Genomic DNA, 6,912 nt, shown 5'->3' with positions numbered 1-6,912 from the left:
TCTTAAATATTTCTCCTACTAGTTACTTTAACCACTCAGGTTCATTCCTTTCTTCGAGCTAGGGTATAAATAGCTCCACGATTTTATGATATAATACATATACTGAAATAGGCGTCAATACTTACTTACGTGGCAAAAGTCACGGGCAGAAACTAACAAGAAAAGTTATCAGACAAAACACTTAAATTAAATCAAGTTGCATTGAACAGAAAAATAAAAATACCTCTATTTGCCTCATAGATCCACTGAAAAGCCTTACGCTTAATGGGGTAAGATTAACAAAAAAAATTAACAAAAAATTAAATAATTAGTTGTTGAGCCAATAAAACTTAATAAAGCGAAAGGCAAAGATAAAACAGATGCCATTAAATTCAATGATACTTCAGAGGCGAAGGAAAAAAATAATAAATCCAACAAGGATGATTCATATCTGGAAGAGACTCCCGAACGTTCTTATCTGCGACGGGGAGGAGTAGAGAGCGCGTAATTTACTGCAGCTGTGATATAGCACGCTGGAAGAGAAAATGTAAACAGAATTGGAGATCTGGGTTGTTGTTTTTAAGTCGATTGTCTAAATAATAAAAGGAGAAACTGACTGACTGACAGACCAACGCACAGCCTAAACGGCTAAACGTAGGCACTTGAAATTTGGAAGGGACGTAGCTTAGGTACCGTAGAGGTGCACTAAGAAAGGAATTCCCGAAATTCCCACGGGAACGGGAAATAGCGGGAAAATCCTTTTGTATGAAAAATCTAAACTGCTTAAGTTAGACGCTTGAAATTTGGCATGCAGGTACCTTAGTAAACTTAAAGCTTAGTTACAACAGGATATTTCAAAAGTCCTACGGGAACGGGAGTTAGCGGGAAAAAACATTTTTATGAAAAAATCTAAACCGCGTAAGATAGATGAAGGGGGTAAAACGGGATCCACGCGTACGAAGTCGCGGGCGGCCGTTATACATATAACTTTTTCGATAATAACTGACCCATTTTCAAATGGGCTCTGATAGAGCTATGAAGATTTGCAATAAGCTTCAACCACACCAACGCGTGCAGATCGCCATCGCCGGCGCGAGCATATGATAGGCCAATTATGACAGGTCGCGCGACCCATGACAGTCCGCGCGACAGTGGTGTGGTTAAAGCATTAGTAAATCATTTGCTCTTAAGGTATCTGAGTTGAACTTTAGCTAGCATGACATGAGATAGCTGTGTGACGATAAATGTATCGACGTATCGCCAAAAATCGTGAAATCCTATTCCAGCCCTCCAGCTAGATGGTTCGATGACTTACGAAAAGTCGCTGGTAGATACTAAATTCGACAAAGAAGACGGTTAATAATGGGCTGACAAAAGTGACTGAGTTTTTTGCGCTACTTCTTCTCAGCACTGGTCCATATTCGTGTCCCGAAGCAGTGGTAGGGTTGAGACGTGCAAAAGTTCTTTTTGAGAGCCTACTTACAGAAAATTGTTTTTTTCACATTTTAGTTGACTTATCTAGAGTCAAGATTTTGTAGTTCCATGTCGCAGCTGTTTTGGCGATTTTATTTATAATGTAAACCGGCGCCCGCACACGATTTATACAAATACCTAACTGAGAAAATAAAAGAACATTTTTGTTGGCAACAAGCGTATTTGGCCATTTTTTATCGGCTTATATCTGTTATGTTATACAACAAAAATAGTCTCGCCGTTATACGAAAATACTGTTTTACAATGACAGGTGTTTTTTGAACAGGATTAAATATGAGTTTTACTTAATCTGATACTAGACAGTTCTAACAATTATTTTGATACTTACTGGGGATTACATACTAATCTTGACTTTTATTTTTATTTTGTCTTTACATATTTGACGACTTGTAAGCACAACAGTTTACATAATCTTCTATATAGGTAAATAAAAATGAATTGATGTTCGTTAGTCTGATTAAAACTCGAGAACGGCTGGGCCGATTGAGCTGATTTTGGTTTTAAAATGTTTGTCGTAGTCCAGGGTAGGTCTAAACGGTGAGCAAATACGCGCGCGATATTGTTTTTCTGTGACAGACAAAATTCCACGCGGGCGAAGCCGCGGGCGAAAAGCTAGTATAAAATAAAAATGACTTTGACACCGATTTTAACGCCCGTATTTACAGACGATGCTTGCATAAGTAAAGCAGCAAATCGAACGCACAGCGTTAAATAAAGCTCTGTCATTGGTTCGTTTGTAACTCTGTGCGTCCACGCGCACTGTGAGACTTCAAGTAATGTTTGTGAATACGGGCGTGAGATACTTTCCTGGGCCACATTCTAACCGCTAACTGTGGTGTCCAGTAAGTAGTTTGCAAATTACCAAGACTGAATTTACGATGACAATTTTTGTAAAAAGATAGCATTTTAAGCCAAAAACTGAGGCATCTTAAAATTAGTCTTAAGCTCGATTCACACATTTCAGTGAAGCCACAGTTCCGTCACAGTGTCCGCTCAGTTCAGTATCAGTGCTACAGTGTTGCGTCAGTGAAATATTTTGAATATTTTAAAATGTCAGAGAGCTGTTTCAATATTCTTGTTCAGAAACTATGAAGTAAGTTATTTTGTTTTTGATGCCGCGGCGGCGTCCGTTATCCGACAAAAAATATCGTCGTCAACGAATACGTCCGTGATTGCCGGTGTCGGCACTGAGCCTGAACTGTGACTTCACTGATATGTGTGAATCGGCCTTTAAAAGGCACTACTTTGCAACAAAACTTTAAGTACAGTCTAATGTATTGTCGACTCTATGTAACATTTTCCTAGCTCTTTCTAATTTCTTCATGACTCGAGTCATTTATTTCCACTGCTACTTATAATTTTATTAGCCAACTTCTAAAATAGTGCTCTCATTTCGTGTTGCCATTAAAATTCCAGAGTACCTGGCACTTACAGCGGTTTCCAGCGCTTTTTGCTTAACCTCAGCGCTGTAATGTAGAGTTATTTCATAAGTGGTGAGTGGTGTTAGTTAATGAATGCTGCCGTAGATTTAGTTGCTTTGTACCTATAATAAGACTTTGAAGTCATTAACGGGTAGAAGCGCTTTGTAAAAGTTTTTTTATGACTTAATGCGGTTCACTATAGTTATGTTATTTACTTGATAGCTTATTTTGTAACCCAGTTGAAATCTCCCTAGAAGTAGATGACGAAATTCTAGGATATTTTACCGACGTCATCTAGATACAAACTTAGCAAAGTTTAAATTTATAAAAAATCTCGCATCCAGGCACCTCCCGCGACCTTCACCAGATCGTCGGTCCACCTAGTGGGAGGCCTGCCCACGCTACGTCTTCCAGCTCGTGGTCGCCACTCAAGAACTTTCTTGCCCCAGCGGCCATCAGCTCTTCGAGCTATGTGCCCCGCCCCCTGCCACTTGATTTTAGCAATTCTGCGGGCTATGTCAGTCACTGGTTCTACGGACGGCGCAGGACCGATCTTTGTGGAAATCCTTGGGGGAGGCCTTTGTCCAGCAGTGGACGTCTTTCGGCTGAAACGAACGATATAAAATCTACAAGATACATACATAGGTATAAATACAAATACATACCTACTAGGTAAGTTTTCAACTACCTGTACAGCACTACTACAAAATTTTGCTGATTTTTTTTTTCAATTTCTTTCATAGATTTACGCTTTTGATTTGAATTTAAATATTAAAATCACCACAGGACAGAATCTATACAAGAATGTACAATAATTGTACATACCTACATGTATTTTATTCTGAGCATCGTTCTGTAATACCATGTAAGGATCTCAATCGTATTAAATAAACAAGTACATATTAAAAGTACCAGTTATTTTCACGCCTTTTCTATATCTTTAACTTGGTTAATCAAATTCATTGATTGTTTAACAAACACTGGAGCACTCTGAAGAGTAATTATCTGTACTCTCAGTAGATCTAACGCGGTCAAAATTTGCATATTTAATCAATTCTCTAAGCAACTTGGGACACAATCAATCTTGGAAGTAGCAATCCAATTATCTATTGAGAAATAAGAGATTATAACAATAATGATAATATTGTGTTCTTTCATTATTCATTCACAAAAATAACAAATAAATATGAAATAATATAGGCTAAGCTTCCTTGCCTCTCTGTCTTGTAGACACTTTTTACAGATTTAGTTTTTATTTTAATTTCTATTCAACTCAGAACACTAAACTATTAAAATAAATTAGGTCAAGAAAAAAAGTAAATTGTTGATATAGTCTAAGGCGGTTTTTTTTTTAAATCTTGAGATCAGATTTTCTTAATAAAAAGGATTTATTAAACTTAGCACTTACCAAAGGCAACCAAAAAACCTTTTAAGCGCTCAAGATATAATTTCTATTGTTACCTATAAGACTAACTAATTTATATTCTGTGAAGTTTAACCTATGTAGGTGCAGACCACTGATTTTTGTCGGCCGATAGTTTAGTCGGGCAGTTTTAATCAGTATGGGCAAATGGGCATGTATGGAAGTGCGCACATTAAATTGATTCTTCATATAAATTAGAATTGGGGCCAACTCTCGGCCGACTAAAAACCGGTGGTCTGTGCCAAGGTTTACTGATATAAAAACACTTCAATATTTTTTGGTCTATAAGTACCGGACGACTATTCAAAAATCAAAATCACAAAATCAAAAGTATTTATTCAGTTTAGACCACAAGTGGCACTTATGATTCTATGAAGAAATCAAAAACGCGGAAGATTGTAGGAACGCGGAATAGTATCACACAAGAAGTAATTAATCTACTTTTTAGTGTAATTTTACTATCAGATGGCAAGAGTCACATTTTGATTAATTTACTCTAGTGAAAATACTCCATGTTATTTCGCATCGTGGAAACAATATTTTATAAAAACCTATTTTTTGTCAACCTTTGAAATTAAGTGTTTGAGCCATAATATGTATTTGAGTAGCAAAATATACTCATATTTTAAAATATACAGACTGTTCTAATAAAAATATGTTTTTATTACTAGTCTTTGAAGTGCCTCATATTTCGTAGAAACACAAATTAGAAATTAAAAACCAATTACTTTATACAAATTACCTTCACAGAGGTAGCTTCACGTTCCTGTAAATTTATCAGGCGGACAAACGAATTTTAAGTAAATATATTGGATTTTCATTAATATAAATTAGATGGCATTCATCGCATGAATAATTTAAAACAATATAGTCGTATTACAACATGACTTTCAAAACTAGATTCAAAGATTCAAACTTAATATTCATCCAATAATATGCTTGAAATACTCGTATTTTAACTAATCATAGGCATATCAATTATTATGTTTTAATCTTGAGTATAAATTCATATTTCCATGTAGTTTTTGCTCGTGGCTTCAGTAGTTTTGCGTGAAAGAGTTACAAAATATCCCTACTAAAGTAACTTACTTGTTGGATGCACTAACATTTGCAACGTCTCAATAGATGCCAATGCACGAAAATACTACACACCTCTCCAATTCGTCTATGCCACACCTAGGGTTGCCAGGTCCAAAATCACAAAAGCCGGACTCTGTGCTTCATTTGGCCGGACATTTTACCCTAAAAGCCGGACATGTGACCGTGACCGTGACCGGCAATTAGTGTCAGTGAGTGAGTGAGTACTATCATCATCGGTTGCTAATCAACATCCTGAATATCCTGATGCCCTTCATATTATTCTGTGGCTCGACTTTCACCTGGCGCGGCAGTCAAATAAAAAGCCTAACATAAGCCTGACAGGCCGGACAACACAATGTTTGGCCGGACAAGACCGTAAAAAGCCAAACATGTCCGGCTAAAGCCGGACACCTGGCAACCCTAGCCACACCTCTACTTGCACATCTTTTCTGGTCACAACACTCTAACTCGAGTCGTCACAGCACTAGCTCAACTCGTCACAGCGCTATATCAATTTCGCTTCGAGTGGAATCCGCTGCGCTCGCTACACGGCTGTATTGTAGCCGTTTTATCGCTTGCGACATACGATCGCTGTGAATATACAGTAGCTTATTCGCTTGCATTTCGTTAAATATTGAAGCAGAAAAAGCAGATTTTTTACTGATTTTTTTGTCTCCTCACTGTGATCTGATTATTTTGTCTCTTAGACACTTTTACTTTTGTAAATATGGCTTAAGTATTAATCACCCTGGATACGTTCTGCAGTCTGGGGTCAGGCCAAAGTGAACGCAGCCTGCATCATAGTTAATATGAAAAACTTTGTCAGTCTCTCTCTATACATTTAGTATTAATGCGATCTGACTCCGCATGAGCAAAGAACGCAAACCACATCGACATTGATGATATTGATTGCCTTGTCACGGGCCCTGACCTCAATGAGATTTTTGATCGGACCGCTGACCGATTGCCCAGACCGATAATGTTGTTCCATACTTACTTTGATTTGATCGCAGACCGCAGAACGCATCCAGTGTGGCATATTTTATCCTTTAGTTAGGGCATAGCTAAAAATATTACTACACTAGCTTTCCGCCCGCGGCTTCGCCCGCGTGGAATTTTTCGGTTTTTTATAATATAACCTATATACAGGGTGTTAGGTAAATGGGTATATGAGCCGACACTAGCCTATGTTAACATGGGCATATAAATGGTATGGTGAAGTCAGAAAATTGATATCTTCATTTGAATTATTTTAATTTTCATATAAATAGGATTTTATAAAATTTATTTTGTATGAAAATTTAAAAAAATTAAAATCATGATATCTAATTTCTGACTTCACCATACCATTTATATGCCCATGTTAACATGGGCTAGTGTCGGCTCATATACCCATTTACCAAACACCCTGTATAACACTAAGCAATAATGAGTGGCTTTCTATTGGTGAAAGAAATTTTAAAATCGTTTCAGTAGATCCCGAGATTACCCCTTACAATTTAACAAATATACAAA

This window comes from Ostrinia nubilalis, chromosome 21, assembly GCF_963855985.1.
Source record: "Ostrinia nubilalis chromosome 21, ilOstNubi1.1, whole genome shotgun sequence".
NCBI classification, from domain to species: Eukaryota; Metazoa; Arthropoda; class Insecta; order Lepidoptera; family Crambidae; genus Ostrinia; species Ostrinia nubilalis.
This window is presented reverse-complemented; position numbering follows the sequence as displayed.